Genomic DNA, 12807 nt, shown 5'->3' with positions numbered 1-12807 from the left:
CACACACACACACACACACACACAATCACAGTGACACTCTCACCAGCCCAAACACGAGACCCGAATCTTAGAGACCAGTTAGATGTTTGTAGCAGGGAAAGAGCGGCAAGCTGTGGTCCTTCCTCCTTTGAGGAGCAGGTACACAGAGTTTTAAACCCAGAGTGCAGAGCAGCTTCAGGAGATGCAGACCAAACAGACCAGAACGGGATTTGAGGTTTGGGAAGTCAATCAGTTGGTTTGTAAGTCTTCAGCTTCCATTAAAACTAGCACTTGATGACTGACTAAATGAATCAGGATACTATAGACAACAGCAACACATGGCAGACAACAGAACAACAATTCCTCATAGCCTAATTTATCTCTCTCCACAATGGCTTATCTCTCCACTCTCCTTAATGGCTTCTCACCTGTACACACAGTCTAATCCTTCATACACAGGGCCAGTGTGCTACAAAACTAGACTTTAACAGCTCTGTCTCTGGATAGGCCTAAATATAGTGCCCAGTGATCCCGGAGGAGGGCAAGCCTTTATCTGTTTGTTGTTGGCTTTATACTTGGGTTATGAAGTCATGCCGTGGCTCAGTAAAGGATGTAGCTTGGCCAAGCTTATTAGCTACTACATTGACTGTCAACCACAACAAGCTGGGATTAAAAAAACTATTAAGCTTAGCAGTTTGAGGGCTCAAATAGACCTCAGGGTTGACTTCGTAAACACAAGATTTATCATAAAACGCTATTTAGGCCTAGGTATTGTAGGTCCACTACTTTAGAGTCAGTGATGCACAACTCAAACAGCCGTATCGGCCAGATATCCACAACAACTAGAGGGCACAGCGGTGAGGCTAGACTTCTCTACTGTTGTTGTCACACAGACTGACTAGATGACTGGTAAACATGTCCACACGGTATCCTAGCAGCCAGGCCACAGAGGCCAGAGCATCATTCTGAGAAATCTTCAGAAGGCTTGGGCTGTCCTCTGAGGACGTTAATTGGATGATTATGTGGCTGGAATGGACGATCACATGACTACACTGGGTAGACAACAGAGATCACAGAGAGCATAACAGGTCAATCAATCAAATGTATATATAAAGTCCATTTTACATCAGCAGATGTCACAATGTGCTATACAGAAACCCAGACTAAAACCCCAAACAGCAAGCAATGCAGATGTAGAAGCACGGCGGCTAGGAAAATGTCCCTAGAAAGGCCAGAACCTAGGAAGAAACCTAGAGAGGTACCAGGCTATGAGGGGTGGCCAGTCCTTTTCTGGCTGTGCCGGGTGGAGATTATAACAGTACATGACCAAGATGTTCAAACGTTCATAGATGACCAGCAGGGTCAATTAATAATAATCACAGGGTGCAACAGGTCAGCACCTCAGGAGTAAATGTCAGTTGGCTTTTCAAAGCTGTTCATTCAGAGTTAGAGACATTAGGTGCGTTTAGAGAGAGAGAGTCAAACACTGATGACTTGTTGTGAACAACATGAAAGACATTGAGTGACATGATGTTACTGTATTGATACAGCTCATGATGCAGGCTATACGTTACGGACCCCTAGTTCTAATGATCAGTCTCTACATCAATCACCGTGGTGAAGGAACTAACTAGGTTTGGGAATTGCCAGGGACCTCACGATCACGATACGGAGGTGCCGATTCTATATGGATTTCGATTCGATACTGAGATTTTATTCAGATTCATGCTCACCATACAGTACCAAGTCCAAAGTTTGGACACACCTACTCATTCAAATGTTTTTCTTTATTTTTACTAACCGACTTGCCAAGTTACATAAAAGGTTACATTTTTTTTTATACAAAAATAAATAAACTCAGCAAAAAAAGAAACGTCCCTTTTTCAGGACCCTGTCGTTCAAAAGATAATTCGTAAAAATCCAAATAACTTCACAGATCTTCATTGTAAAGGGTTTAAACACTGTTTCCCATGCTTGTTCAATGAACCATAAACAATTAATGAACATGCAACTGTGGAACAGTCGTTTAGACACTAACAGCTTACAGACGGTAGACAATTAAGGTCACAGTTATGAAAACTTAGGACACTAAAGAGGCCTTTCTACTGACTGAAAAACACCAAAAGAAAGACGTGCCTTAGGCATGCTGCAAGGAGGCATGAGGACTGCAGATGTGGCCATGGCAATAAATTGCAATGTCCGTACTGTGAAACACCTAAGACAGCGCTACAGGGAGACAGGACAGACAGCTGATTGTCCTCGCAGTGGCAGACCACATGTAACAACACCTGCACAGGATCGGTACATCCGAACATCACACCTGCGGGACAGGTACAGCATGGCAACAACAACTGACCGAGTTACACCAGGAATGCACAATCCCTCCATCAGTGCTCAGACTGTCCGCAATAGGCTGAGAGAGCCTGGACTGAGGGCTTGTAGGCCTGTTGTAAGGCAGGTCCTCACCAGACATCACCGGCAACAACATTAACTAAGTAGGTCAACCAAATAAAATCATTAGGTACATTCCACCAAAAGGTTTTGTGGAGAAAATAAACGTTGGGGGGGGGGGGTCCCCAACAAATAATAATCAAGGGGAAATCATTCAGGTCAGGTGAGAGGGATATCACAGCATGTAGGACAAGGGCTATGTCCCAAAGGTTTATAAAAAAATATCTACAAAATAATAAAATCAGTCGTTCTGCCCCTGAACAAGGCAGTTAACCCACTGTTCCTAGGCCAGTTAACCCACTGTTCCTAGGCCAGTTAACCCACTGTTCCTAGGCTGCCATTGAAAATAAGAATTAGTTCTTAACTGACTTGCCAAGTTAAATAAAAGGTCAATTAAAAAAGTTGTGTTACTATATAGGGAATAGGGTCCCCATAGGGCTCTGGTTAAAAGTAGTGCACTATATAGGGAACAGGGTCCCCATAGGTCTCTGGTCAAAAGTAGTGCACTATATAGTAAATAGGGTGTGATTTGGGACATACACACGGTATCAAAGTTGATAGTTGGGTTGGAATTCTGTAGCAGTCTGTCGGCATTACAGGCGTTCCCCCAGGTGGGTCAAGCCTTGGTAAGAACAGAACAGGTCTGCTGCGTTTGACAGGATGGGAGATGTGTGTTGGACACCAGCATTGTTGTGACACTACACTCCAGAGTGTCTTCACAGTGAGTACTGTAGTCAGGGCCCTCGCAGACACCTGCTGTCTATATTTAACACCACCAGCTGTTATCTAATACATTTAGCCTGGGCTGGCTGCAACCAAGAGTAGCCAGGCAACGTTGGATTACTCTGGGAGCTAGCTGGGGTCGCTTGTTTTGAAACCCGAGACCCCTCCTCTGGTCCAAAAACAAAGTCAAACAGGAAGAAGATTGCAGATTTAAAAAAGACACGGAACATAAAATGGAGCATCTTTGATACGTTTCAGAGGAGGCCATTTTAGAATTCGTCTGGCGTCCTTGTGATGGGAGTGTCTTCTGGAGTACACTACCACACCTTGTTATGTCATTATATTTGGTTGTTAATAAGGTTGATGTACTGCACCTGTATCACTCCATTTGTTACACTACAACTCTGAACATTTAGGCTGGACTACACGTCTAGGGTAATGAATGGTACAAGACATGGAATAGCTACATTTAGGCTGGACTACACATCTAGGGTAATGAATGGTACAAGACATGGAATAGCTACATTAGGCTGGACTACACATCTAGGGTAATGAATGGTACAAGACATGGAATAGCTACATTAGGCTGGACTACACATCTAGGGTAATGAATGGTACAAGACATGGAATAGCTACATTTAGGCTGGACTACACATCTAGGGTAATGAATGGTACAAGACATGGAATAGCTACATTAGGCTGGACTACACATCTAGGGTAATGAATGGTACAAGACATGGAATAGCTACATTAGGCTGGACTACACGTCTAGGGTAATGAATGGTACAAGACATGGAATAGGCTTACTGATAGCAAATATTTAAAATTTCAGTTTGCCCACCTTATCTACCCCCCCGGCTGCCGATGGCCCTTTCAAGTGGTCATGGGAGTGCATTGCGCAACTGTAAAGGTCAAACTGACAAAAACAAACACAATGACGCACCCTGGGATACCCTACACCCTGGAGAAGGCGAAGCCTGGAAGACAACGGTGTTACACAACATCTTGGCAACCTAGCTTTGGGTGGAAAGGCTATATACACCACAGCAGTACCACTTACATCAATGGGCATGCCTGATTTGTGGTATCAAAAAAATAAATATATATATATATTTTGGAGAGCCTCATTTCAAACCAGGGGCTTCCTGAATGTGCCAACACAGGTAACATACATATGCAATGTTAACTAGGCCTGCTCTCGTTCAATTAGAATGGGGGCCGTCCTCATTTAATTGATCAGTCACGACTAACCCATAAGAAACCACTTTGCTGACCAATTAGATATGTGCTTTCTCTCTCCGTGCATAAAGTATCTCTTTGATTGCCAGGTTCTCTGACTACAGGGTTAAATCAAACCCTCTAAGAAATATTATGTAACCTCGGTTCTTAGAAAGTCGAAGGAAACTTCTCCATTAGAAACTTCTCTGTTAGAAAGGCACGGGTTATGGAAGGTCAGATTGCACAATTACTGTACAATCGCAGAGCAAAAGACTAGAAGGACAGGGACTTTGTTATATTGGTAGGTCATTGATTCATACAGAGAGAGAGAGAGAGAGAGCCCTGAGACTCTGATATATCCCAACATGATAAAAACTGTGATAGCTGGTAAAGCAAAACTTCCTTTTGAGATGAAGGGCTATTCTTGACCTCATGGGAATCCTTTGTTGGACGTCAGAAATCAAGGTCAAGTGCATGTATAAACAGCCAGCCTGTCAGACCCCAAGGAGTCAGAGATATCTGTCACTATAGTGACTCCTAAAGGGATAGTACAGCTGGTATGCATCCTGCCAGGTCACTCCCCTGCAGGCACATGTGATCATACATACCCCCCAAAATCCTGGCTCGTTTTTAGATTTGACATCAAATCCATTATTAATGTTTACATACCGTTTTACTCATTTCATATGTATATACTGTATTCGATTCTACTGTATTTAATCAATGCCACTCCGACATTGCTCATCCTAATATTTATATATTTCTTAATTCCATTCTTTTACTTTTAGATGTGTGTGTGTGTGTATTGTTAGATACTACTGCACTGTTGGAGCTAGGAACACCAGCATTTCACTACGCCCGCAATAACATCGGCTAAATATGTGGATGTGACCAATAAAATGTGATTTGATTGTACCCCACACACCATTGCTACCCTCTTGGCAAGGTCTCCCTTGTAAAAGAGGTCTTCTGACCTTAATGGGACTTCCTGGTTGGATAAAGGTTAAATAAATACGTTTTAAAAAACCCACCCAGGGTTACCTGATTACGTGTGTACACAGTGTAACCTTGGAATCACCTCAGTGAGTGCGGTCATCAAATATCTAGCTAATGCGTTCAGCTGAGTGGACTAGATGAACTGCTCTGTATGGAAAGTGGACGTAAGTATGAGTAATATAATCACTGAGATAACATGAGCTCATCCTTTTTTCCCCTTGGTTGGCTCACATGGTCAGAGGAGGTAACCAACCAGAGAGATTCATTATCTTTATGACATCATCACTGTTGTTATTGCTGCCAATAGGCCCTCTCCACCTGTGGCATCTGCAAGCCTCGGCGAGCAACTACAGTCTGGTAAAAAGTAGGCCTACAAGGCTTCTGGCTATGGGGACTTGTGTGTGTCATACACATCTATAAAAAGGCCATAGGGGATAAGATGGATTTTTCCAAAAGCTACGTGCTTGATGTGGCTTCTACACAAAACCCCACTCCAATACTGTTTTCTCTTAGAGCGGGGAGTCCTGCGGAGGACATACCAGCTTCCAAAAATAGGATGAATGGCTTTTTTCCCCCAACAGAGCCCACTCCAAAGGCCAATGTCAGCTCGAGTGGCACACTGGTTAATTTAGCTGAACTAAGGGTAACCCACAAGAAAGCTGCACTCTCATGTAGAGAAACAGGAACAGATTGCTCTACTATCTCTGCTCTGTCTGATGTACTTGCTCAACTCTGAGCCAGTCACAGATCTATGGTTTAGACATGGGGTAGGCTATGTCCCAAATGGCACTCTATTCCCTTTAACTTTTGACCAGAGACATTAAAAGTAGTGTGTGTGTGTGTGTGTGTGTGTGTACACACTACTTTTAACGTCTCTGATCAAACACAGACACAAAACAGGTCAAATGTTTTAGAACACCTACTCAGTCAAGTGTTTTTCTTTCATTTGTACTATTTTTTACATTGTAGAATAATAGTGAAGACATCACAACTATGAAATAACACATATGGAATCATGTAGTAACCAAAAAAAGTGCTAAAGAAATCTAAATCTATTTTATATTTGAGATTCTTCAAATAGCCACATTTTGCCTTGATGACAGCTTTGCACACTCATGGCATTCTCTGAACCAACTTCATGAGGTAGTCACCTGAAATGCATGTAAATTAATTAAATTAAGTCAATTTGTGGAATTTCTTTCCTTTTTAATGTGTTAGAGCCAATCAGTTGTGTTGTGACAAGGTATACAGAATATAGTAAAGGTCGGGCCAATTTTAAGTTTTCATAACAATCGGTAATCTGCATTTTTGGACACCGATTATGGCCGATTACATTGCACTTCACGAGGAGACTGTGTGGCAGGCTGACTACCTGTTGTGCGAGTGCAGCAAGGAGCCAAGGTAAGGTGCTAGCTAGGATTAAACGTATCTTATAAAAAAACAATCAATCTTAACATAATCACTAGTTAACTACACATGGTTGATGATATTACTAGTTTATCTAGCTTGTCCTGCGTTGCATATAATCGATGCGGTGCCTGATAATTTATCATTGAATCACAGCCTACTTCGACAAACGGGTGATTTAACAAGCGCATTCACAGAAAACGCACTGTCGTTGCACCAATGTGTACCTAACCATAAACATCGACGCCTTTCTTAAACTCAATACACAAGTATATATTTTTAAACCTGCATATTTAGTTAATATTGCCTGCTAACATGAATTTATTTTAACTAGGAAATTGTGTCACTTATCTTGCGTTCATTGCACGCAGAGTCAGGGTATATGCAGCAGTTTGGGCCGCCTGGCTCGTTGCGAACTAATTTGCCAGAATTTTACGTAATTATGACACAACATTGAAGGTTGTGCAAAGTAACAGCAATATTTAGACATATGGATGCCACCCGTTAGATAAAATACGGAACGGTTCCTTATTTCACTGAAAGAATAAACGTTTTGTTTTCGAAATGATAGTTTACGGATTTGACCATATTAATGACCTAAGGCTTGTATTTCTGTGTGTTATTATATTATAATTAAGTCTATGATTTGATAGAACAGTCTGACTGAGTGGTAGTAGGCAGCAGCAGGCTTGTAAGCATTCATTCAAACAGCACTTCCTTGCGTTTGCCAGCAGCTTTTCACAATGCTTCAAGCATTGCACTGTTTATGACGTCAAGCCTCCAGTTTATGACGTATCAACTCCAGAAATTAAGCTGGCATTACTAAGTCTCTATTAGAACATTCAATAGTCAAAGGTATATGAAATACAAATGGTATAGAGAAATAGTCCTATAATAACTACAACCTAAAACTTACCTGGGAATATTGAAGATGTTATATGTTAAAATATGTTAAAAGGAACCACCAGCTTTCAGATGTTCTCATGATCTGAGTAAGGAACTTAAACATTAGCTTTTTTACATGGCACATATTGCACTTTTACTTTCTTCTACAACACTTTGTTTTTCCATTATTTAAACCAAATTGAACATGTTTCATTATTTATTTGATACTAAATTGATTTTATTGATGTATTATATTAAGTTAAGTTAAAATAAAAGTGTTCAGTGTTCATTCAGTATTGTTGTAATTGTCATTATTATAAATATATATATTTCAAAAAAATATTTTAAATTCGTAAAAATATATATATATTTTTTTAAATCGGCCAATTAAATCGGTAGTCTTTTTTGGTCCTCCAATAATCGGTATCGAAAAATCATAAAATCGGTCGACCTCTAGAATATAGCCTTGTTCGGTAAAAGACCAAGTCCATATTATGGCAAGAACAGCTCAAATAAGCAAACAGAAACGACTGTCCATCATTACTTTAAGACATGAAGGTCAGTCAACATAGAAATTTCAAAAACTTAAAAAGTTTCTTCAAGTGCAGTCGCAAAAACAATCAATCGCTATGATGAAACTGGCTCTCATGAGGACCACCACAGGAATGGAAAACCCAGAGTTACCTCTTATCCTGCAGAGGAAGTTCATTAGAGTTTTCCAGCCTCAGAAATTGCAGCCCAAATAAATGCTTCACAGAGTACAAGCAACAGACACATCTCAACATCAACTGTTCAGAGGAGACTGTGTGAATCAGGCCTTCATGGTCAAATTGCTGCAAAGAAACCACTACTAAAGGACACCAATAAGAAGAAGAGACTTGCTTGGGCCAAGAAACACGAGCAATGGACATTAGACCAGTGGGAATCTGCCCTTTGGTCTGAAGACCGAAATTGTAGATTTTTGGTTCCAACCACTGTGTCTTTGTGAGACGCCGTGTGGGTGAACGGATGATCTCTGCATGTGTATTTCCCACGGTAAAGCATGGAGGAGGAGGTGTGATGGTGTGGGTGAACGGATGATCTCTGCATGTGTATTTCCCACCGTAAAGCATGGAGGAGGAGGTGTGATGGTGTGGGTGAACGGATGATCTCTGCATGTGTATTTCCCACGGTAAAGCATGGAGGAGGAGGTGTGATGGTGTGGGTGAACAGATGATCTCTGCATGTGTATTTCCCACGGTAAAGCATGGAGGAGGAGGTGTTATGGTGTGGGTGAACGGATGATCTCTGCATGTGTATTTCCCACTGTAAAGCATGGAGGAGGAGGTGTTATGGTGTGGGTGAACGGATGATCTCTGCATGTGTGGTTCCCACGGTAAAGCATGGAGGAGGAGGTGTGATGGTGTGGGGGTGCTTTGCTGGTGATACTGTCTGTGATTTATTTAGAATTCAAGGCACACTTAACCAGCATGGCTTACCACAGCATTCTGCAGCTATACTCCATCCCATTTGGTTTGGGCTTAGTGGGACTATCATTTGTTTTTCAACAGAACAATGACCCAATACACCTCCAGGCTGTGTAAGGGCTATTTTACCAAGGAGGAGAGTGATGAGTGCTGAATCAGATGACCTGGCCTCCACAATCCACCGACCTCAACCAAATTGAGATGGTTTGGGACGAGTCGGACCGCAGAGTGAAACAAAAGCAGCCAACAAGTGCTCAGCATATGTGGGAACTCTCAAAACTGTTGGAAAAGCATCTAGGTAAAGCTGGTTAAGAGAATGCCAAAAGGCAAAGGGTGGCTATTTGAAGAATCTCAAATAAACAATTCAAAATATATTTTATAACACTTTTTTGGTTACTACGTGATTCCATGTGTTATTTCATAGTTTTGATGGTCACTATTATTCTACAATGTAGAAAATAGTAAAAATAAAGAAAAACCCTGGAATGAGAAAGTGTTCTAAAACGTTTGACCAGTAGTGCACATATAGGGAAAAAGAGTGCCATTTGGGACGCAGGCATGGCACAAAGATTGGAAGAGGGTTAGACCTACCAGTGAATCTTAAGAACCTCACCAAAATGGTATTTCTAACATGATAAGGCTGAATTTATTTCCTGGAAATACTTGGCTATATAGTAGGCAGAAGTTGCTAGGAGCAACACGGCCCAGTAGGAAGATGTTGCTAGGAGCAACACGGCCCAGTAGGAAGATGTTGCTAGGAGCAACACGGCCCAGTAGGAAGATGTTGCTAGGAGCAACACGGCCCAGTAGGAAGATGCTGCTAGGAGCAACACGGCCCAGTAGGCAGAAGTTGCTAGGAGCAACACGGCCCAGTAGGAAGATGTTGCTAGGAGCAACACGGCCCAGTAGGAAGATGTTGCTAGGAGCAACACGGCCCAGTAGGAAGATGTTGCTAGGAGCAACACGGCCCAGTAGGAAGATGCTGCTAGGAGCAACACGGTCTGTAGCTTTCAAATCCCCCTGGTAAATATATCATCACGGGACATGTTGAGCTTGACACATGGGTTTGATCAAGGCAACAAATACACATGCACACTTGACTAATCCTTGCGCAATAGCTTTCAAGCATCTTCATTCCAACTTCCTTTTTTTATTGCACTTCCTGTGTTATGAGCAGGAAGCCAGCTGCTGCTGCAACTGAACTCTTTCATCCAGGCCACAACAGATCACATGAGGACTGGTGGACCTGCTGTAAGCCACAACTGAGACATACAGGATTGGTGTTTCAGATATAAATAGAAGCCACAGGGTGTGGAACACCGGAACTGAATACCTCTTAACGCCCTGCTAGACATGAGGATTTCATTCTGCATTACTGACCCCGCTGGGCTCATGGTGTAAATGTCTTCTTCCTCTATCTTTAGAGAGTTGCCGCTCGTATTGAGTTGTCCTGGATTCAGATCAGACACCTCGTTGCTGCTGATCGATTGGACGTTAGGCTACAGTACTACAGGGGTTCACATGATCCATGGTGCAGCCAGCCTGCCTTTAGCCCGGTCCCACATCTGTTTGTGCTCTTACCAGCTCCATTGATGCCATTGTCAAGCCAAACATGACCATGAGTGACAAAGGTTTGGCATGATGGCACAAACAGACTGGCACTCAGGCTACATGCCTTTCACCTCAGATTCCCTTTTCAACGTTAAGCAACTACTTCTCATCTTCAGCCTTGCTACCAATGACCTCAGACAACATCTAACAATGAACTTCTGTTTGGCATTCTGAATTCCACTCCGAATTGAAAGTCATGGGGAATTAGGCTACTGAAGGATTAGGGCTAAATATACCAACCAGGCTGCATTCACTTGGAAGCAAGAACTGTGTAGAACTAGGTAACTTACAGTACATATGCCCTGGGTTATGTAACACTGTGTAGAACTAGGGGACTTGCAGTACATATGCCCTGGGTTATGTAACACTGTGTAGAACTAGGGGACTTGCAGTACACATGCCCTGGGTTATTTAATACTGTGTAGAACTAGGGGACTAGCAGTACACATGCCCTGGGTTATTTAATACTGCGTAGAACTAGGTGACTAGCAGTACACATGCCCTGGGTTATTTAATACTGCGTAGAACTAGCAGTACATATGCCCTGGGTTATTTAATACTGCGTAGAACTAGGTGACTAGCAGTACACATGCCCTGGGTTATTTAATACTGCGTAGAACTAGCAGTACACATGCCCTGGGTTATTTAATACTGCGTAGAACTAGGTGACTAGCAGTACACATGCCCTGGGTTATTTAATACTGCGTAGAACTAGCAGTACACATGCCTGGGTTATTTAATACTGCGTAGAACTAGGTGACTAGCAGTACACATGCCCTGGGTTATTTAATACTGCGTAGAACTAGCAGTACACATGCCTGGGTTATTTAATACTGTGTAGAACTAGGGGACTAGCAGTACACATGCCCTGGGTTATTTAACACTGTAGAACTAGGTGACTTACAGTACACATGCCCTGGGTTATTTAATACTGCGTAGAACTAGGTGACTAGCAGTACACATGCCCTGGGTTATTTAACACTGAGTTACAGGAGGGCTATGCAGGCCTCGAATATTCCGGTGGCATGGAGTCGAAGCCCCCTTGCGTGTGGCAGCAATGCCCCCCCTTGCGTGTGGCAGCAATGCCCCCCCTTGCGTGTGGCAGCAATGCCCCCCCTTGCGTGTGGCAGCAATGCCCCTTGCGTGTGGCAGCAATGCCCCCTTGCGTGTGGCAGCAATGCCCCCTTGCGTGTGGCAGCAATGCCCCCTTGCGTGTGGCAGCAATGCCCCCTTGCGTGTGGCAGCAATGCCCCCCTTGCGTGTGGCAGCAATGCCCCCCTTGCGTGTGGCAGCAATGCCCCCCTTGCGTGTGGCAGCAATGCCCCCTTGCGTGTGGCAGCAATGCCCCCTTGCGTGTGGCAGCAATGCCCCCCTTGCGTGTGGCAGCAATGCCCCCTTGCGTGTGGCAGCAATGCCCCCTTGCGTGTGGCAGCAATGCCCCCCTTGCGTGTGGCAGCAATGCCCCCCTTGCGTGTGGCAGCAATGCCCCCTTGCGTGTGGCAGCAATGCCCCCTTGCGTGTGGCAGCAATGCCCCCTTGCGTGTGGCAGCAATGCCCCCTTGCGTGTGGCAGCAATCCCCCCTTGCGTGTGGCAGCAATGCCCCCTTGCGTGTGGCAGCAATGCCCCCCTTGCGTGTGGCAGCAATGCCCCCTTGCGTGTGGCAGCAATGTCCCCCATGCGTGTGGCAGTAATGTCCCCCTTGCGTGTGGCAGCAATGTCCCCCTTGCGTGTGGCAGCAATGTCCCCCATGCGTGTGGCAGTAATGTCCCCCTTGCGTGTGGCAGTAATGTCCCCCTTGCGTGTGGCAGTAATGTCCCCCTTGCGTGTGGCAGTAATGTCCCCCTTGCGTGTGGCAGTAATGTCCCCCTTGCGTGTGGCAGTAATGTCCCCCTTGCATGTGGCAGTAATGTCCCCCTTTGCGTGTGGCAGTAATGTCCCCCTTGCGTGTGGCAGTAATGTCCCCCTTGCGTGTGGCAGTAATGTCCCCCATGCCTTACATCCAAAGTGGCTGTTGTGCCCTTGGGCTGAATATAATAATTAGAATTCCCTTCTCCCGGGTGCCAAATTGCC

The sequence above is a fragment of the Oncorhynchus tshawytscha genome, unplaced genomic scaffold (genome assembly GCF_018296145.1).
Source record: "Oncorhynchus tshawytscha isolate Ot180627B unplaced genomic scaffold, Otsh_v2.0 Un_contig_5612_pilon_pilon, whole genome shotgun sequence".
Taxonomy (NCBI): Eukaryota; Metazoa; Chordata; class Actinopteri; order Salmoniformes; family Salmonidae; genus Oncorhynchus; species Oncorhynchus tshawytscha.
This window is presented reverse-complemented; position numbering follows the sequence as displayed.